Here is a 22,835-nt window from a genome sequence, read left to right on the forward strand (position 1 = left end):
GGCGAAAAAGCATTAGTCAGAGGAGCTGTTCATTGTGTTATTCCCTGCATGGCTTAAATGTGTGCAATAGCAAGTCAAAATGGAAATAGCTAATGCAATAAACATATAGTCATTGAATTCTAATTGATAATGGAAGATTAAACTCTAACCAACTGAAGATGCTCTAGACTGAGGAAAATATTCTCAAACAAAAATCAGTAAGTCCAGTGGAGGATGTCCAGTGGAGGAATCAACATGAATATAAAAGAACAATACCAAAAAAAAAAAAAAAAAAAAAAGGAAAAGAAATAATCCTCACCAAGCTCAGGTCACAGGACCTCCACAAGCCCCTTTCAAAAGTAAGCTGGTTGAAGACAAGAACCACACCTTAGTTATCCTTACGTACATGCTAATAGCATAGCTTCCATCACATAGAAGTTTAATAAATATTTTAAAATATGTATTTGATTTAAATGAGCAGAGCTGAAGAAACAGACATTGTAACTCTGGTTGACAAAGGCACTGCCTGCCAACAAGCACTCTGAAGATAAGTTAAACCCAGATCCAGCCCATTCTGGTCCATTCTATTTACCCATCCAGCTATCTATCCAGCTATCTCTCTATCTAGTTTTCCTTGTACTATTTGCAGTGTTCAGGGTATATTAACATAATCTTAGTAAAATAATCATAGCTCTTTCCTTATTGTCCATTCTGTTTCTCAACCAATAATTTGTCTTTCAAAGTCTTCTGTTCAATGAGCCCTTTACAGTTATTGCTAAAGAGAGAGCAGACTCCAGTGAACCCTAACCATGTCTTAGATAAGATCCTTTTACTTCCTTTGAGTAGAAGTGATAAGTAGTCATCCTAACAAAATTACATATGAATAGGGAGTCCTGCTATTTGTCTAAGCATCTTATATTGGGATAAATTTCAAAGCCAGCCAACTGAGCCAAAGATTTTAGGAAAAACATTGCTTCTTTATAACTCTGCCTATGCGGTGCCTCTCTGAGCAAAAGAGCTCTAAAACCTGAGATACCTTGTTCTCCTAGACCTCCATACGCCTCTCTGCTGGCCTCCACAGAGGCACTACCTCCTCCTGTTTGGAGGGTCTTGGCATGGAGAAGTAAACATAACACACAGTTAGGGAGGATACATTAATGCAGATTTTTGACTCAGAGGCTAAGAGCCAGAATCCAGAATCATCTTGGTGATTTTCCACCCACTGCACTGGACTTGATGACATGCAAGTAAAGCCAGTATGAACTGGATGACAAGTCAGAAGTCGACCGTGACCCTTTTTGTCACTCTTCCAGAGCCTGGCAAAGGTAAGGGGTAGTATAGGTCCTTGAAGTGGGCAGCATCAAAGCATAAGCATCATCTTTAGGGGAGCAGCTCAGCCACCTTCACCTCCCATATCATTTCAAGCCTCTGGTCCTAAACTCACCATGGTTACCAGGTTGATCGGTCAGGATCTGGATTCAAGTCTGGCTTTTCTGTGAAATGAGGAGGTTGGATTGGTGATCTCTAAAGCCTACTAGCTCAGAAGTGACCTCTTGTAAATGTCAAGTTGACGTGAAAGTTGAAGGATGATTAATTTAAAACCACTAAACTTTTTGACTGGTATTAAGTTATGAATTTTCTACTAAGTAATATTTATTAGGTGTTTATTATGTATGAGGCATTGTTCTAAGCACCTTACCTATTTTGATCTATTTAATTTTCAGAGTCTATATGAGGTAGGTACCACCATTATCCTCATTTCACAGTGAGGAAACTGAGGCAAAGAAATGTTAAGCAACTCACCTGTGGTCATGTAGCTGATGGGCCTGAGAGTTAAACAACTTACATCTGGGTCCAGAACTTAATCTCCCAAGTACTATTCTATACTGTCTTTTACGTTTCTATTTCTGTAGATACTATTCCCTCAGCCTAAAATATTCCACCTCCCGTATTTCAATAGATATTTACTATATGTTTCAGGAGCCAGGCCTGGAAATGGAGTTTCAATAGAGAAGAAGAAAGACAAGGTCCCTTCTCTTACAGAGCTTATCCCTAATGGCAGATATAGGTGAGAAAGCAAGTACATGCTAAATAATTAGAGATGATACAGATTTTAATTATTGCTCTTATTACATTGCACCGTGCACTTGTAAATGACTGGCAGTTGTTACTGTTGTTGTTAATATACTGGACCATGAGAGCAAACACAGGCGGCATTGTTCTTAGACTTGGTTAGCCAGGGAAGGCGAAGTGACTTCTAAAATGACATGTGGAGGACAAGCATTTAGCCAGACAAAGAATAGTACTAATGAATGCTCTGGAGTAAGAGAGAGCATGTCAGAGTTAAGGCTCTGGCAGAGAACGCAAGGGGGAAAAATGACAAGAGACTGACCTGAAGAAGTGGGCAGAAGCCACATTACAAATAGCTACATAAACAAGTTTAAACAAAGGCAGAATTACCTTGAAGCTAATGAAGCACAAGCCACAAGGCCCTCGTCTCCATAGAACATTTCCAAGGCCCTGGTAGGGGCCTTAGCAAGGGATTCACAGAGTCATATGGTTATGAAAATTGGCAAAAGAAAGACACTTCCACTGAACTTGGTAATGACAGCTGTCTATTCCACTCTGACTTCCCTGCCATCAAACTTGCTCTTGTGTCAGGTGGCATTGGAGTGCCCAGGCCATTTGGAAGGATCTAGCTAAGGGGAGTGCAGCTAACCCCACACTCACTTTGGGATCCGTATTCATAATCATTTCCAAATATGGTAAACTTACTGCAGGCCATCTAAGTGTAAGAAAGGCTTTTTCCTTTTTTGGATGAGAATGGCGTACTTGATGAAGCTGAAATATACAATTTTTAATAGCCATTTGGAAAAACATATCCATAAAACATGTGAGGAAATCTAGACTCCCAACTTGGATGACAGGTATCTTCTTTTATCACTTTTAAATTATCTATAAATAACTAATAAATTTCAGATTAAAATAAGAAAATATGAAATGCAAGCAATAAAAAATAAGAAATGAAATCAATAAAATCTATTCTGACGCTGAAAAGCAAATTGTAACAAAAAAAAATCTTTCAGATCATACCAAACAAAATGATTAAGAGGAAGAAATAAATTTTAAATAGACATAATGACTTAGGCTCTTGGATAGTTTGATAACCTAATTAATGAAGAGGAGCAAGTTATATGAACACATTGGGAAAAGACTTAAATTCCTTGCTCATTCAACCTGAACTACTTAAATCAACAAAGATGACAGTTAACGCTTAATACTCCCCTACAGAGAAGACCTCAGTGACAAATTGCTTAACGTGTGTCATAAACACTCCTGGCACTGAAGATCGCACTGAATGAGAAAATCTGAAATGCCCTGAAATCTTACCACACATGTTTGGAAGAAATTCAATAGATGTGTCCCCAAATTTGACAATAGTCTTAAATAGTTAAGCAGCATATAAATAATAGATTGTGAAGCTTTTCTAAAGAGAAAATTTTTCTTAAAAACTTCTCTAGCCCTGGTTGCTGTGGCTCAGTGGATTGAGCATCGGCCTGCGAGTCAAGTGTCGCTGGTTCGATTCCCAGTCAGGGCACATGACTAGGTTGCACGTCAGGTCCCCAGCTGGGGGCGCGAGTGAGAGGCAACCACACAGTGATGTTTCTCTCCCTCTCTTTCTCCTTTCCCCTCTCTCTAAAAATAAAATAAATAAACAAACAAATAAATAATTTTTTAAATAAAACTTCTCTAAAAATATCAATAATATTAAAAATCATATTTTAATTAGATTATAATACTAAAGAAAACACTTAATTATCAACTTATACTCTGTACAGAATATATTATAAAATCATTGTCATATGAAAATATGATCAGAAAGTATATAGCTAAAAAGTGAATAAAACACAGTGGAGCAAGAGTAGGTTTACAGTTGTGAGTACGGAAAACACAGTTTATTCCTTATTATTATTTATTAATTACTGTATTATTTTCCACATGAACTGTAAACCTACTTTTGCCCCACCCTGTACTCTAGTGGTGTAGCAGGCAGATAATAATTTTTTATTTTTCGTTTTAGGATATTTGTGGCGTTTGTCATATTTTTTTAATAGTGTAACTTGTTTCTTTTCTTATTCTTAACTATTCACTTTTGTTCCTGATTTCTGCATTGATAATTTTGTGTTGTTTTTCTAAAATAGAACCCCAAAATTGTATAAATCCTGAAATCTGCCCTGTGTCTTCCTCCTCTATCCAGTGTATTTATCCTTCAATACTCAGCCCGAATGCTATCTCTGTGCCATAAGTCCCTGTGTTGATGCCTGTTTTCACAAAAGAAAAAGAAACTAGATGCTTTAATAACTACTCCAACCACTCTCTGCTGGACATCACGTCAGGTGCTTTATGATGTTACCCCATTGGGTCATATATATTTCTTGAAGGCAGGGTGATCGTTTTCCACTGTATTTCCCAAGATCAAAAATAACACTGGTTGTAATAATCATGGCTCTCTATGAATGCTATGGTGCTAGCAATGTATTTTAACAGTCCTTCTTAAGTGTGTTGATTCAAGATAACATTTAACCTTTCGGGTGACCCACTTGAAACTCAGACACAGCTCTCCAAAATGCAGCTGCAGGTTAACCCCGGATTCTTTGTTCATTAGCATAGTTCTCCCCACTGTCACAGCTGCAAGGGCAAGCTGTCCGCCTATACCCGAGATAACCACGTGTCTGCAATTGCACTTAAACTCTCGGGACTTTGGCACACCCGGTTTTCTGTACCTCACCCTACCTAAATGTATTCCCTTCCAGCTCATCTAGTCAATTCTTAACAGCCCCACTGAGAATGACACACTAATCCTCAAGGATTAAGGAAACACTGCCCCTGGTTTTCGGCATTACATTGTTAATCCATTAGGATTTACGAAAGTACAATTTGAAAACAAGGACATAATTCCATTGCCCATAATTTAGGGTGGCAAGACCAGCTCAATTAAAGCTGCCAACGTATGACATAATGAACACAACTATTGTGTGGCGGGTACTGCAGCACATATGGTATGATATACAAAACCAAACAATGTTTTTTTATAATGTGTGAATATGGATGTTATGAAGTTATAAAGGATCAAGTGGAGATCTCTTCTTAGTTCCTCCTTGGGCTGCATGGTTAGTACGATTCTGTATCAACTGTCAATTTCGTATACGATGATGAAACTGTCTAGCAAAATATAAAGTTCTATCCAGCATTTTTTACTTTATATGTCAGGTTCTTAATAGTTTTCTAAATAACAAGGAACACTCTTAGTCAGTTGGCATTTTCCAGTGTTTTAATTGCCTGCTGTGATATAATTATTGTGACATTTTGGGATGTTTTTAACATCCTGAATTAAATATTCTGACATCCCACAGAGCACTTCATGAAAACAGTCAAACTGTATTCAAGTCATTAGCAGTCTACAGCTGTCCTTTAATAGTAAAATTATTTTCCAACACAAAACACAGATGAAAATTAAAGTATTTAACAACTTTGATCTCGGGTTAGATTCGAGTATGATATTACCTTAATTTGCCAGATAAGGAAAATCAGGGTGACTCTGAGATTCTTCCATTAAACTTTATCGAAGTACCAAGTGAATTAGGGCCACCTCATGATAAAAGATAATGAATAAAATGCCCTGATTTCAAAAATGCAATTAGCCTCAGATTACACAGCCACAAATTCTATATTAAGGATAATCACCAGAACACCACATCTTGTTTTCTATTGTCCTAGAAAGCTGGTTTGCTTTATTTCATTCACGTGTAGTTGTTTGTCCATCTATCTGTATTTGTTTCATATGATACATCCAAATAAAATCTGACAGATAATTCAGGTAAGTGATACATCTTAAATAACGCGCCCCCTACTGTACTTTTCGCAGCAAGGTTCTAACAGATTTCCAAAGGGAAGGCCTGGCTGGATGGACCAATGATGAGCTAGGGGCAACTCGCCATCTTCTCTCGGATATTTCATAAGCGTCTCTAATACAGCACATTTGAGACCTTCTCCTTGATCCCCTTACCTTCTCCTCCCACAGCCTCTCCCCATCCCCCCAATCTCAGGCAATAGTCACTCCACACTTCTAGTTGCTCTCAGGCCCACAGACTTGTTCTTATCACTGACTCCCTTCCTTGTTTAACACATAAAAATCAAAATCATCAGAAAATCCTATTGGTTAACATTCAAAATAGATCCAAAATAGATCCAAAATCCAACACTTCCTACCACCCCCTCTGCCTCTATCATTGTGTTTAATGATAATGTAAAATATAGGTAAAATTGGCCATGTTAACTATTCTTAAGCATGTACCTCAGGGGAATCAAGTACATTCACAATATTGTGTAACCCTCATCACCACCCATTTCTGTAACTTTATCGTCCCAAACAGAAATTCTGTACCCATTCAACAATAACTTCCCATCCCCGCCTCCTCCTACCAACCCTGGTAACCTCTATTCCACTTTCCCCATCTATAAATCAGATTCTCCTAGGTACTTCATATGATGAAAGCACACAAAATTTGCCCTTTTCGTCAGACTTATTTCAGTTAGCACACTTTAAAGGTTCATCCGCTCTGTAGCACATATCAGAATCTCATCTTTCTTTCTAAGGCTGAATAATATGCCATTGTACGCCTACACCACATTTTGTTTATCCATTCACCTAGTGATGGATGTTGGGGTTGTAGGAACCTTTTGGTTATCGTGAATAATGCTGCTGTTAACCTTGGTACACATGTGTCCATTTGAGTGCTGCTTTTGATTTTGAAGGGCACAGATCTAGAAATGGAACTGCTGGATCATATGGTAATTTACTCCTACCTCAGGACCTTTTCACTGACTGTGTCCACAGGACTAGAAAACCAGATAACCACATCCATCATTTCTTTGCGGTCTCTGCTCAGATATAACCCTCCCAGAGTTGCCTTCTTTATCTTCCTATCAAATGTAGCCCACAAGTACATTTGCACACATGCATACCAATCATCCTCTATCTTCTTAACCTATACTTTTCCATAGACCTCATTACCCCTGACACATATATTTATTGGTTTATTTATAAACTGTATTTGCTCACTAGAAAGCAAAATGCCTGAGGCCAGGGCATCATATTGTTTGTTGCTGTGTTCTAAGAGCCTAGATGGATGCTCAGCAGATACTGGCGCTCAGTAACTATCGTTGATGCTTCTGAGCTCATTGTCCTTCCCTCTGCCCTTAACAGAGGTGCTGGGTTATGTGAAGCATCCTGAATCTCAGGGTCAATAATGTTCTCACTGGAAACTCTGATCTTCCTAATCATCTCAACTATCCCCCACTCTGGGAGTGATGGGGAAGAAAAGCAATAGGACAATTTTGTTTTCAATAACGTATTTTCCCTCATTACAAAAATAAAATGTTAGGTTCCTTCTGGAAAATGTAGAGTAGCTACATAAGCACAAAGAGGAAATTAAAAATCATCCATAATACCCTAATCAGAAGGTAATGATTCTTAATGTTTTCATGCATAGCCTCCCAGTCTTTTCTCTATTCACATTTTTCAAATAATGGAATCAAATACATATTTCTTTTTTCACTAAATGTTCTATATCCCAAGTGGCTTGGTCCTTATATGTTCTTCTACAACATCATTTCTGATGGCTGAGAAATACCCATTGAACAGAAATACCATAATTTAACCTTGTCTACTCAGCATTAAAATATTCCCAATTTTTCTGTATTATTAGCACTATGACATCTTTAAAGCTAAATCTTACAGGATGCTCTGAAAATATCCTTATGATGAATTCCTAGCAGTGGAATGTTGGGGTCGGAGGTTATGCAGAGTTTCAAGAATTTCCATACGTACTGTCAACTTACACCCTCCCGGGCAGAAGCAGATACACATTAGGGTGTACCCTGCAGCTACCGTGGTTGCTCAGTGGAACAAGCAGGACAGGCCTCAGGAGCTGGCTCCCATGGGATGGGTCGGGAGAAGCATAAGCAAAGGAGGTGAGTGAGGTTAGGGGAGAGGGCACTGATGGGCACCAGGAAGAGGAATAGAAAAATAGACTTTACCTTCTTCAGCGTGTTTGCCCTGGGCTGGCCAAGGTGAGAAACAATAATATTCAGGGGCAGCTTAAGCATATTTTTACTAGTTTATTTTGATCTCAAAAAAATAATTAATATTGATGCAATAATGCATTGATTATGCTTGGTTTTTCTAGGCCTTGGCTTGATACTTTTGACACAGCAGTTCAGGGATTGCTTCTGAGTTCAGTTTATTCCAGTATTTGGTGTTAATGGATGTATAGCTGTTTTCTTGCTGGACAACAGAGCTTGCAAAGGCATGCTCAGCACAGGAGAAAACAAACAGGACTGAGTTTAGTCACAACAGTGGATGAGATTCATATGTCAATTCATTGTGAATTGTTTCAAGTTTGGGCCCACTTCCGGCCAGTTTAAACCATCGTTTCAATATTTTAATGTGACTGACAGAGAATTTGTTCTTTGTAGTTAAATTATTAAAATTCTCTTTAATAAGGTGGTTTAATTACAGGAACAATATTAAGAAATGTCCAATTTCTGAAAGTTCATTTCATTAAAGCCTGATAATGTAACTGAGAAACTCTACGTTTAACTTCTTCCCCAAACATGAAGCAGAGTGGAGTGCCTTTCACTGAAAGTGCACAGGCTGCCAAGGCCGGCCCCTCCCACTGCTCACCCTCCACCTTTGCCCCCAACACCCTACATTCTGTTCAGGAAAAAGGTCGCATGGACCAAGGCAGAGAGCTGCTGTCAATCCATATCTTGCAAACTGGTCATGTTAATTTTTCTTATTATTAGATGAAATTAATATCTTCTAATTCTAATAATACTTCTCTTTGCATCCCACTCTGGAAATCACTGTTCTAAGGAAAGAGCTTGTTATGCTTTAGAAAAATAAAGTCACAACACAATGTAATGTGATTTATGGTTTTCAAAGCAATTTAGTGTCTACGAAGAGCTGTCAGCACTCGGCATCTTCAGTCCCCCACTGCTTCCGAACCCGCTTCCATCTTCCTAATGAAGGTCTTCTTTTCATGGGGAAAAAAGGATACTTCTTGGTCTTCATCTGTCTCAATCACTCTTCAACTGTCAACGTAGTTACCATGCCTTCTTGCTTCCTTGTTTTTTCTGCACAGTTTATTGAGGCATAATTTACTTGCCATAACATTAATCTGCTTCAAGTGTGAAATTCAATTCTTTTTAGTGGATTTACAGAATCATGCAATCATCACCACAGTCCAATTTCAGAACATTTCCATCATTCCAAAAATATCCCTTGGGCCTATTGCTCCCTTTTCTTCTTAAAAACTCCCTTTGCTTGGTCCTGGGACAGCACATTCTTCATGTCCCTATTGTCTTTTTGGCCGGCCCTTCTTTCCCAGCCTTCTTGGCCTAATCCTCCTATGCTATTTAACATTTAAATATTGATATTCCTTACAGCGCGGTCCTAGAGCCTCTTTTCTTCTTGCTCTGTACCTTTTCCCTAAGCAACCGCACCCATTCCGTGACTTTAACTACCACCGTTTCTACATAAGAGTTTGTGCTCCATCCACACCTCTTTCCTGAGCTCTGAACCTTTAGTTTCTATGTTCACTTGGGTCTGCTGTCTTCACGCAGCTGTCTCCCAGGCACCTCCCACCTACCGTGCCTCAACGTGCACTTAGTGTTCTGCCTGCCCCAAACCTTCTCCTCCCCCAGTGCCGCACCCCCCAATAAAGACACCCCTAATAGCTTTCACTCAGTACCTCCTGCCAGGAAACCTGAGTGTTAACCTCAACTCCTCTCCCTCCCTAACCTGCCACATCCAGTGAGTCCCTTCTATCTATCTCCATGGGCAAGTACCACAGCCTCCTGATGATTCTCCTGCATCCACCCCGCACATATACACTCTTCTCCCAGTGCAATTGCAGTCAACTAAAAAGGAAATTAAAATGTACATAAAAGGTTTCTATACCCCATAAAGTAGATTTGAAATTATCTTTTTTCCAATTTTATTGACATACAACCAAAGTGTCCATCAGTGGATGAATGGATAAAGAAAAAGTAGTATATAATATAACGGAGTCTTATTTAGCCATGCCATAACATGGAGGCGCCTGAAATGCATTATGCTAAGTGAAATAAGTCAGAATGTCTTTACCGCAGCTGACAAAGCCCTGCACCCTCAGGTCCCTAATGACCCCACCACCCCATCTCATAGGCATTCCCTTCTCTGTCACTCACTCAAATCACTGCAACCTTGAGTCGGTTTCCTCTCACCAGAGGTTATTTCCTCTCTTTGAAGGTTCTTCGCTGGGTCTCCCCGCCTCTCACTCCTTACTCATCCTCAGTTCTTAGCTTACACGCCTCTTTCCCAAGGGAGACTTTCCTCCCCGACTCCACATTTGTAGTTAGTTTCCCAGAAACACTCCCTCCATGCAGCCCCCCTGGGTTTTACTTTGCAGTATTGATCACAGCTGTAATTAAAGAACAATTCATGTCATTTAATACATTTCCCTCCCTAGACTGTAATCTCCATGAGCACAGGGACCATGGCAGATGTTCTTCAAGGCTGTGCCATTAGAAGCTGGCTCAGAGCCTCACACATAGGAGGCACTCAGTACATATTTGTCTTAGGACTTCATAGTCCTTTAGCCCTCATAACGGTCCTGAAAAGTGACCAACATCATTCATACAGCACGGGTAAAGAAACTACATGGTAACTTGCCCAGAATCAATCACAGAGGATTTTATAAGCATAAAGAGAATAATGCATTGAACATTTTAGAATGCTTGCTTAATCAAATCTGAGTAATGACTAAGGATACTCATTGTTATTAACATTGTTCAGCTTTTAAACAAGTCTTCCAAAAAAAAAAAGAAAAAAAAAAGCAGTTAGTGAGCCTAAGGAAATGATTACAAGCATGCATCTAATTTCTAACTCTCGAAAAATGCTTGTGAGGTAGAAATTGATATATATTAAATTACCCCGTTTCAGGAAGCTCTAACCCATGGTCAGTCTATTATTTGTACATGCCATATAAAGATCAGTGATAAAAGCAATCCCTGGTTTCTCCCATTCCTTCCTGTACTCAGTCACCACATACTGAATGAACCACTACGAAGCAAGGACTCACTGGATACTAGATAGATAGTACTGGATGGTGTGGTAAATAGTGCCACATCTAACATGTACTTTTAAAATGTTTGTTAACTGAATTTAGGAAGGAGCAAAAACTTGAGTCTTTACACAAACTTGCTGTTTAGTGATACTGTTTCCCATACCACCAGCACTAGGCACCTTAACACTTCCAGCCTTTGAAATAAGATAAGAAAGTGTAATAGACACAAGAATGTTTTCTATAAACATTGAAATAACCAATAAACCAATTTTAAAAACTAACCAATAAAAGCAATGGGTATTATTCAACAAATACCTATTGAGTACCTCCTATGTGCCACATTGTATTGATAATGGTGATACCTACATTTGTGTATTTCTTTAGAGTCACAAAATAGTGATGTCTGCTTTCCTGGTTTTCCTCTGCTGTAAACCCTAACATTCCATCCTGTGGCCTCATAGCCAATTGGTTTCTGATCCATACCCTCAAAGACCCAACAACCGACACAGCAACAATAGATTAGTCCTATAAGTTTAGTAGCCAGTGTGCTTAAACAAGCCCCATAGTCTCATAAACCCACCAAGCCATGGCAGTCTCTTGATACTTTTCATAGTAACTGCATGTCTGATTCTGCCACAGGTCCTGAATAGGACTCCGGTTCTTTCTCTAGACCCAGGGCCCTGACTGGACCCCACGCAGATGGAGCCTTGATGACTACACTGTCACTTGCTGGTCCCCTGTCAATAGGCTAAGACTAAGTCTGTGAAAATTCCCTTTACTGAAGACCCAAGCAAACCTAATTAAGTCTCCAGTCCAGCAGGTCACCTGAAAGATTAGGTGTCAGGACCAGACAAGGCTTATTCAGGCTCTGAAGTACACCAGGGTTATCAGAAGTGACGAAGAGAAAAAGCCAGTGTCAACTCATTGAGGTCAAATCTTGCAGCTAAGCCAAGGGTTTTGCTTAAAACCAACAGTAAAAGACTCAAAGAGATCAAGAACTCAGCAAATGCAGAAAATATATTGAGTCAAAATCAAAGTGGGTAAGAAGCAAAAGATTCCAAGGATTTTATTTTGAGAACCCATTCCTATTAGCACTGAGTTAGTGAATGACTGGGTTAAAGGCACAGAAACAAGGAGCCACTGTAATGTGAAAAAAAAAAAAAAAATTAAGACAAGTTCTCATAACAAGATAAAGTGTACTAATCCCACTTTACATATAGGAAATTGAGGCTTGAAAGCTCGATTAAGTTGCCCAAAGGAGAGCCCCGGTCAATGGGGAAGATCCACCCAACACCAAACATTGATTCCAAAGAAGCACTTCGTAAATGTTTCCTAATTGGATATAAGAATGAGGCAAAACTTGACTCCCTAATTTTCTGATTCATATATCACATGTAACTCTTAAACCTCACTATTTATAGGGTCTTACACAAGCTAGCTCTTTAGTGGTATTATCTACCACACCAGCTTTCCCCCATTGGTGCTAAAGGAAAGCCAAATGATTCATGATTGGAATCAGATGGATCTAATGAGAGTCAGCTTTACAGAGGCAAGTTTTAAAGAAGAAAGGTGAACATGCAGAAAGGTCTGCTCTTATAGTGGCAGTGAATGAAAATGTCAAAATGGAAGCCACCTGTTTGCATGTTCTTAGGACAACCCAAATTTGCCTGGCTGGAGAAGCATTACAGTTTCTTTTTGTACCCCAAAGGCAAAATCACAGTGGATACAATAGTGCTGACTTAAATGACATCCCTGAACTGACCATGTCAATATAGACTATTCCTCCCTCAACTCACCTCTCTCGATATGCGATCTGGTCAAAGCCAGGAATAGAGAGTATCTATATGTTAATGCATTGAATATATGAATAATAAACATTTGTTTTGAACTCTAAATTAGTAATGAGACTTGCCAATCAACAGCTCACTGGAAGCCTTTGTTTGTGAATAATTGGTTAATCATTAAACCACCCTGTGAACTTTGCAGACACTCTACAGAATAAAGAGCTGACTACAGTTTACCCTTTATGCCTCTGTGTTACTTAGCTAATAACATAGGCCTGAGAGCACATTCTTGTAAATGGTAGAATGAAATATACAGAATAACAGTAAGACAAGCCAAAAACCTCAACAAATGGAGACATAAAAGGTTAAGGTTGACGTTTCTTCTTTAAAGTAAATCACTGTGATGGGATGAGAATAGAAAAAACCGTCAAACAGAAGAGAGGTAAGACAGATGAAATTCACCACAGTAGCTGGCTTATGTCAAAATCCCGAAGGTGACTAGAAAGGCCTTTCAAATCTAAATAAAGATGGGAAATCACCAATAATTATGCCTTCTATTTATCACCTCTCAGAGCTGAAGACATTTTACAAACCTTAACTCATTAATCCTCACCACATGACTCTGAGTCAAGTGGATGACAACCGGTCTACCTTGTTGCGCAGAAAATTGCTGAGACCCAGGGGAGAGACGAGGGGCAGAGCCGCTGCGTGATGCTTGTGGGCGGCCAGGGAAGGAACCCGAGCCGTAGCTAGCAATTCTAAATCCAGACACTAAACCACAGAAACTCAGGCCCCCCAAAGAAATTACTATCACAGTACTCTCTAAAATGCTAAAATCAGAAAGCCATTCTCTTTTAACTCGCAGCTAGGACTATAATTCTCTGGTCTGTTCCTCCTACGTGTTAATGAGAAGTTTTCATTTTCTTAGAGAATCTGGATAAATATGGAATCAGAGCTTTAAGATCGTATGTCATTCGATGCTAAAGATGAGGTCCCTGTATTACTCTGCACCGATATTACTCTCAAGTATTCCGTATTATTGTTCAAAATATTTGTTGTTACTTCCTGAAGGGAACTGAAATCAAGCTCGGTCTCGCGACTGTGCGAAAATTAAACATTGCTACCCTGTTGATATCAGGCCTGATATAACTACCTTTGGCCGATGAAATGTGAGCAAAATTGCCATTAGTCACTCTTGAAAAGAGGCTTTAAGCGGTAACACACAGTTAGCCAGATGTATCTCCCCTCTGCTGGGAGACCTGCGAGTGGGGGAAAGAGACTGTTCCATCAGTGCACTCCACCCCACAGTTATCAATAGACAGAGCTGTGATTTGAATCCAGGCCTTTGAGCTCCAGAACTTTTCCCCGTAACTGTTACTCCGTGCTTTTGCCAGTGTAATAGTGTGGCCAAAAAGAGGGTGGATTGTTCAGTAGAAACCTTATAGTCATCAGTAATTTCTTTAGGTATTAGAGAGACTCTGACTGAGGCTTAGAAAGGTAATAATTAAATGTTTTTATTTTCTGCATACACGTTTGTTCAAGGTGTTTATGCAAGAGATACATATTTTTAAAGTATATTTTATTGATTATATTGTTACAATACTTCCAATTTTTTCCCCTTTGCTCCCCTCTGCCCAGTACCCCACTTCCCCCAGAAATCCCACCTCCCTTAGTTCATGTCCATGGGTCGTACATACAATATAGGAAAGGGCAAGAGAGATATTTTTAATGTTAGGTAGAATCCCATTTATACTTTAAGAAAAAAGTGACCAACTCTTCATCTAATAGGCTAATAACTGCCCTCAAGAGTTTCAACTCCAGTTCTTCACTCCCACCAATAAGCTGGCCAGCTGACGACATTCTAGTTCCGTCCTCTTCTTAGTAAGGCCTTTTAACAATAGTTACTCTTCCCAATGATTATTCTTCTTTAATCACTTCTTTGCCTACCCTGGAAAGAGAAAGCTGAACTACAATGTTTGTAAGTTCCCGCTCCAATCTGCCACTTCCCAGTCTTCCTCATCTCAGTAATCAGCCCCTCCCTGAACCCAGTTGCTCAGAACCCAAATTTGGAGTCATTCTGGATTTCTCTCTTTCTCTCACAACTTTCGTTTAATTCATCAGCAAATACTGTCACTCTATCACCAAAATATATCCTACATTCCACTAGTTCATGCACATCCTTCCACTACTTCCCAGCTCTGAGCATCACACTCCCAGGACCATCACAACAAACGCCCACCCGGCTTCCCTGCTTCCACTCCTGGCCTCCTACACACTTCTCTCCACAGACGGCCAGGGTGATCCTTCTAAAAGAGAAATGAGATTGTGCCACTCTCCTCCTCTTCACCCTCCAAGAACCCCCCATCCAATGGTACGGATCAATGTTTGATAACCTGCGTGAAATCACCGAACACAGGGTTGGGAAGAGACAGCAGCAGTCTGATCTCATGAGTAGTGGAAACAGACTCCAGGACATCACTGTTCTCACCACACTTAGAAAAATAATGCAGATTCCTTATTATAAATTCAAAGCCCTTCATAATGTGCTCCTCCCACCTCTCAGTTCTCATTACTCTTCTCCTCGCTCACTGTCCTCCCGCCACCCTGGCCTCTGTGTTATTCCTCAAACATTCCAAGCATATGTACGTCTCAGCGAATGTTCCTCCCACAGATACTCACAGGCTTCCCATCCTCACTTTATTGACGTGTTGGCTCAAATGTTGCTTCCTGAATATCCTATATGACATAGGAACCATTCCTCTCTGCCCCCTTCCCCTGGGCCCTCAGTGTCATTGTGCAACATACTACTTTAATTTTCTTTATCTGTCTATAAGTCCACTGGGGATGTAAACTCCTTGCTGTAAAGGACAATGCCTTGTTTATCGCCATCTCCCCAGCATCCAGAATAATTCCTAGAATAGTATAGATGCTCAGTAATTATTTACTGATTGAATGAATATGTAAATGAATAAATCAGCTAATGAATGAATCAATTGACAAAGTTTTTCAAAGTATAAATGCAGGAGTATGGCTACTGGAAAGGAGGATGGGGCAGGGACCAAGCACCTAATTGAGTCCCTAAATAGCAGTGAGACCCAAGTAATAACTGCCTTGGTCTGTAAAATGGGGGGACACAATTAAACAATAGAAGTGAAGACTGAATGCAAAAATAACGTGCAAAAGAAATTAAGTGAAGTTTAGTAGCAAGGAGCTGGGAGTAGAGTTGTTTTAATGAAAGAAAAAAGTAAGGACAAAATAAGCATAATCCTGGCCCAGTAAAGAAAGTCCATGAGTCGTGGTCAGGATAGTCAGGCACTAATCCAAATGCTGCCACTTAGAGGCTAAGTGATATCAGCCAACAGATTTCCCCCCATTTTTTAATCTTTTTTTTTTTTAATTATAAAAAGAGTGGATGGGATGTCATGGTTTATCATGCCCATTCTTATTGCTTAAGATCATATGGTTGCAAGCAAAAGAAACCAACTCTGGCTACCTTAGGCAGTAAAGAAGTATAGGGAAGGCATATTGGGCAGCTCTCAAAATCTAAGAGAAAGCTAGAGACCCAGGATTAGGAAATGACATGAACAAAGGTAGGTGTGGGTATATCTTGGCAAGAACAGAGGTATAGCAGTATAAGTATTAGCAGCTGCAGTTATAAAGTGTGCTGTATTTAATATGTAGCAGGCCCATCCGAATTCTTTCGATAGTCTAACTTATTTAATTCTCCCAACACCCCTGTGAGTTAACTACTATTAATAGCTCCATTTTAGAGACAAGGAAACTGAGGCATAGGGAAGTTAAATAACTTGTTCGATTCTGGTCATTTAGCTAGTAAGGGGTTTGAACCCACACTTTCTGTCTCCTGAGTCTCTGCAATTAGACAATCTGTACTATATGACCTCTCTGATGGCTTGTCATTTCAGGGCCCCAAGTGACTTCAGCCATTTTCTTGCCCTTGTGTTAATTCACTAGGATTCAAAGTCCCAGGAGAGGTGGCAAGATTCGAATGATGCGGGAAGTAATTTGGGTCTCGTGCCCAGCCCTTGGTTAAGGGAAGGTCTGTCACTTTTCTGACAGTATTCCCAGGACTGCGCAGGAAAGAGCAAAAACAACTTCCTTAAAGGGAGTCAGGGTGGCATCACCCAAAGCAAAAGCAATAGACCTCATCCGGTCAAACACAAAGGTCCCTAGCACACCGCTTCATTTAAGTCTCTAGGAGTTGAGCAGGGACAAGCACAGGACACTAATGTACTTTATAAAAGAACAAGAAAAAAATTGAGAACTATTTCCTGACCTTTTGATGTGTACCAGAGCACTGTGCTCACAACTTTGCATATAATTACATTTCATTCTCTCAATGTTATGAGATAGGCATCTCACAGATGAGGACGTGGAAGGTTAGAAAGACCTAATAATTTGCCCAAGGTCACACAGCCAGGAAAGCCATGACTTAGGCTCCAATTTGTCAGATTAGAATTTTAATTTTCTTAACTTATAAGACATTAAGAAACACTTGGCTGTACAAAAATTGGAGTGGCCCTTTAGGTAATAGGAAAACAATTCTAAGCATGCATACTATGCAAACTATTTTATAATAAAAATCTGAGAAGATTACATTAAATCATCAGTGTGCAAATACCTTTAAAGCTGAAAGCACTAATCAGACTGAATATATCGTTATAGTTAGTACAAGGATATTAAAATCATATATTGATTATAGAAGGTATTGACCCTGTACAATAACAAAAAAAAAAAAGAATTGCTTTTTTAATAAAAGCATCCTAAGCTTAAACTTTCTTATAATCCTGCATTTTAGGTGCTGACAGCACTGTGCTATCCAGCCGAGGGAAGGAGAAAGGAGAGGAAAATGGAAAAACAATTGAGAAGGGAAACAGCTTGAGTGTTGATGAAGCCTTCTAATCACACTCATTCAAGAGAGTGGTCCACTCACCTTAACCACCCACTCCCCTTAACCCCCCACTCCCCTTGCAAGGATCAAGATCAGTTCACTTGTAGAGAAGCTTTTGAAGGCAATTACAGTTTACAGTCACTTCAAATAATTGTTGATGAAGGAGAGGATAATACAGGAAAATTTCTTTCCTTCTCAAAATATGGAAAGGAAACACCAAAAGGAAACACATAAACAAATAAATCCATACTTAATCCTACAGGTCCACACACGTATTTTGTGAATATTTGGTGGAAGGGTGGCTATGTCTGCGTATACAGGATATATTCATACAACATATAGAAATGGAAATACGCAGGCTAGGGATTTTAGCCACAGACAGAAACTACAGGTAATCCGGGTTAAGTCATTAACTAATTACATGACTCTGGGAAAGTCACTTGATTTCCCTTTGCCCTTTGGTCCACCCTCCAGTTGGGCACTACACAGAAACTCCCTGAAAACCAGATGTTACATCAAAGCCAATATTTCCTGGAGGCCAGCCTTGCTGACTTCTTTGAAAAGCACTAAATTTAGAAGTAGCGTGCAAATAGTACTGCTCAGATTAAACTCGCTTATTAGTGGTCCAGATGATAATCAAAGGCAAACAGATGGTCGCTTAATGAATGTTATTGGAAGGAAGGCATTTTTAAATATAGCAGTTGTGTGAAAAGTTTGCTCTTTCTACAAGTTATTTTGATAATCATGTTATAATGTTGGCATTTCTCTCCAGAATATAACCCTGTGGAACTTCATAGACATGTTGAGCAAGATCAAAGAATTGGAGAGCCAGCGACAGGTTTCTCCAAGTCTAATAAGCAAAATTATGCTGTTAAAAAGGAGATCAAAAGCCTTAACAGAAAGCTTACAGTTACCAAGAGCCAGAGTATATATCTGAAGGAATCAGAGACATCAAGTATCCCTTGCTTTTTAGAAACCTGACATGTGAAACCAAGTCTATACCAGTGCCAGAATAGGGAATGAATATTTCTCTTACAATACAAAAGATTTATAGCAGGATTCCTATGACCCAATATACCCTAATATGATTTGATTTCTTTTTTTTTCCCCCAAGAAACATGCCATTCTCCTTCCTCAGTGAAAATATGGTTAGTGGCTATATCTCATTCCCTTCTATACAAAGAAAAAAAATTAAAAACTACACTGTAAAGCCCTGGCTGCTGTGGCTCAGTGGATTGAGCGTCGGCCTGCGAGCCAAGTGTTGCTGGTTCAATTCCCAGTCAGGGCACATGACTAGGTTGCACATCAGGTCCCCAAGTTGGGGGCGCGAGTGAGAGGCAACCACACAGTGATGTTTCTCTCCCTCTCTTTCTCCTTTCCCCTCTCTCTAAAAATAAAATAAATAAACAAACTTAATTAATTAATTAATTTAAAAGATAAAAAATTAAAAAAACTACATTGTAAAAGAAGCAAGGTATCTTTCCATACGATTACTAGAGAGTCTAAACCAGCACTAACTCATGTTACTGATGTTAACTAATGCTGGTGACACAACTAATATTAATCAAATATTTATAAAATTCTAAGTGTCAGGACCTTCTTACTAATGATATCTGTCAAAACAAACAAAAAAACAAAACAAAATAAAAAAACAACACACTCTGTTGGTGGGAATACGGACCGCTGCAGCCACTATGGAAAACAGTATGGAATTTTCTCAAACTAAAAACGGAACTGCCTTTTGACCCAGCAATTCCATTGCTAGGATTATACCCAAAGAATCCTGAAACACCAATTCCAAAGAACCTGTGCACCCCTATGTTCATAGCAGCACTATTTACAATAGCCAAGTGCTAGAAACAACCTAAGTGCCCATCAGTGGTTGAGTGGATCGAAAAACTGTGGTACATTTACACAATGGAATACTACACAGCAGAAAGAAAGAAGGAACTCCTACCTTTTGCAACAACATAGACGGAACTTGAGAATATTACGCGTGAAATAAGCCAGGCAGCGAAAGAAAAATACCGTATGATCTCACCTGATACAGGAAACTAATGAACAAAACAAATGAGCAAAATAGAACCAGAGGCATGGAAACAAGGGACAGAATGACAGTGACCAGAGGGAAGGGGGGAGGGGATAAAGAAGGGGAAGGGTCTAGTCACAGACCTAGTATAAATGACCCATGGACATGGACAACTAAATGGGGACTGACTGGGAGAGGGGAGAGGTGGGCGGGGCAGGGGAGAGCAATGGGGGAGAAATGGGACAACTGTAATAGAAAAACAATTAAAAAAAAAAACTACACATACCTAACCAGTTTTCCTGGAGAGCAACTGAAGATGGTAGAGGCATATCTCCGCTAGTAATGGATCATTCAGGATACAGAAACCACACTAGTCAATTGAACAGAGAGAAATAAATATAAAGTATTCTTCACAAGATATAAAGTTATTAACTAAGTAACTGAAGCAGTAAAAAGAGAATTCTTAGGTAATGATGGGTTGCTAAATGTTTCAACTGGCTCTCTGATTGAAGAAAGTCGATTTATGGCATTTGCCAGTTTCCATGATGCATATACTCCTACCGTGGCAGATTTCTAGCTACCAACAATTTAACAATTGACTTGCAAAATTTCTGAAAATGTAACAATCAGCTCTTGAAAGCCAATATGGGCTGGCTCTAGCACAGAGATTGCAATTTCGAGAAACAGCTAACACCCCTAGGGCTTAGGAACAAAGAGGCTGAAATTAATCAAAATTTAGAAGCTTGGAGGAGGGGCCTGGCAGAGAGGAAGTGGAGATCTAAGGAGGGAGTGGGTTCAGCTGGTATTGGTGCAGGAAAAGGAGGGCCGTGGGCCTGGAACCCTAAAAAGAAGGCACTTCTAAAGTGGAGGTGTGGGGGCAGCTCCCGCCAAGGCTGAGCCTGGCCAGCGCCTCCAGTAGGGACACCTTTGCCGCCAGGCGTGAGCAAAAGGCAGTGATCAAACATGCAGACAGCTTAGAGGGGATGCAGCCGGACTCCATGGAGTGTGCCACTCAGGCGTCGGGAAAATACGACACAGTGACGTTCATCATGACCCAAACGGAGGAACTTTGGTAGGTACGCGACACATGAAACCAAGCACTCCCCCTACTTCTGCCTGGGCCAAGTGGCCATTCTCCTGTTTAAATCTGGTTGAGAGCACGCACTGGGCTACACACCCAGCGCTCCAAGCGAAGCAAGACTTGCAGCCTAAATTCTGAACCCCAGAGACGGAAACCTGCAGCCTTTCCTAAGGGGACACCTGGACCTTCGAACTTTTATTGCGTTGTCTCCTTACAGGCCATCCTCTGTTCTAATTGGTTGTGGTTATAAAACAATGAGCAAAACAGCTACATTTGTCATTTTTCTTTTCCGTACCTCTCCGCTCCATGTTGTTGTTTTTGTTTTTTTTCTCAAAATCCATTTCTTCCAAAATAAGTCTGTTGCAGTGTGAAAAATAATAAACACATAATACATGCGTTAACGACATGGATGTGTGGCTGGTACCAGTGACTCTGAAGCGGAGCACAATATTTGAAAGTATCAGAGAAACTGCAACCTGGAATCCATTCGACTACAGGAAGGACTCGCCCCGGGTGCGGGCGCTAGAGCGCAGCTCGCGACCCAGATCGCAGGCCATCGGGAAGCGGACCGGAGGGAACGGGCCTCTTTCCTCCCGCACCTCGCAGTCTCCCTCTACTGCCCCCTGTTGGGAGAGGCGCGGAATGGCTGCAACGCCAAATAGGATGGGCAGAGTCCCAGCTCCAACTGTGCGGAGCAGAGTCTAGAAAGGAGAATTGGCGGCTGAAAGAGAGTTTAACTGGCACCGTTAATATCAGAAGAGAATAACCATTTATACTTGGATACTCTTTACAATTTGCAACGCTTTAAAAAAAAGGTATTAGAAAGAATAATCACTATTTACTGCTGAGTATTTACATGGGCCAGGAACCATGCTAAATTTTATATAAGACGCATCTCATTCCATTTTCACAACAATCCTACATGATGTGTATTGTCACCCCCTTGTTACAGATGAATAAACAGAAGTCAAAAAGGTTCAGAGAGTAACCAAAGATTACACAGGCTGATAGCAACTAAACAGTTCTCAAACGTTAAGTCTTCTAACTGTTCCACCATGTTATGGCTTGATTTTCAGTTAGAAAAGAAACTAAAATGTCAGCAACAACTTTGTTTGAGATCTACTCAGGAAAGATCTATATGCCAAAGCTTTACACTCTTTTTCATATATATTTTTTAATTTTCCCCTTACAGTTGACATAGAACATTTTATCAGTTTCAGGTGTATGACATAGTGACTAGACATTCACATAACTTACAAAGCGATCACCCAGATAAGTCTAGTGCCCATCTGACTCCATACATAGATGTATATTCCTAATGTGGTATAGCAGAGATCCTATTAGTTCTCGCAGTTCTTGCTCTTGGTCATTGCTTAAAAGAATTTTGGTAATATTCAACAAATGCTCTAATTAAGCGGCCTATCTATTAAAGTTGGGGTGAGCTGGAAGTAACAGAAACCATAGAGATAATAACCCAGACAGTTCAGGGGGGGTATTTTTCTCATGAAAAATAAGTTCACAGTTTGGCAGTCCAAGAACGTATGGAACCATTCTGATGCCCTCAAGCATCTCAGTTCTTTCTCATTTTCTACTCCATCATTCTTCCTTTGCAGGTGTCTGCCATTCTCACTCTGCCTCATTGCGGCAGGACTGTTTCTTCCTGTCAAGTGTTGAGTCCATGCTCTAGCTGGAAAGAGGGGGAAAGGCAAATGGCAGCTAAGTCTGTTCCTTTCAAAGGATATTCTCAGAATCTCTTCTCAGGGATTTCCGCTTACATTTCATTGTCCAGAACTGCATCAGGTGGCCACTCACGGATCACAGGGAGGCTGCGAAGTACCTTTTGGAACAAGGCGTATTTCCACACATTAAAATAGAGGCTTAG

At 40.1% G+C, this 22,835-nt stretch overlaps 1 pseudogene; it reads left to right on the forward strand.

The window, feature by feature from the left end:
• Nucleotides 1-1,237: 1,237 nt before the first annotated feature.
• LOC150020317 (dynein light chain 2, cytoplasmic pseudogene) lies at nt 1,238-21,027 on the forward strand (annotated as a pseudogene).
• Nucleotides 21,028-22,835: the final 1,808 nt, after the last annotated feature.

This window comes from Furipterus horrens, unplaced genomic scaffold (assembly GCF_987537825.1).
Source record: "Furipterus horrens unplaced genomic scaffold, mFurHor1.1.pri manual_scaffold_2, whole genome shotgun sequence".
NCBI lineage: Eukaryota > Metazoa > Chordata > Mammalia > Chiroptera > Furipteridae > Furipterus > Furipterus horrens.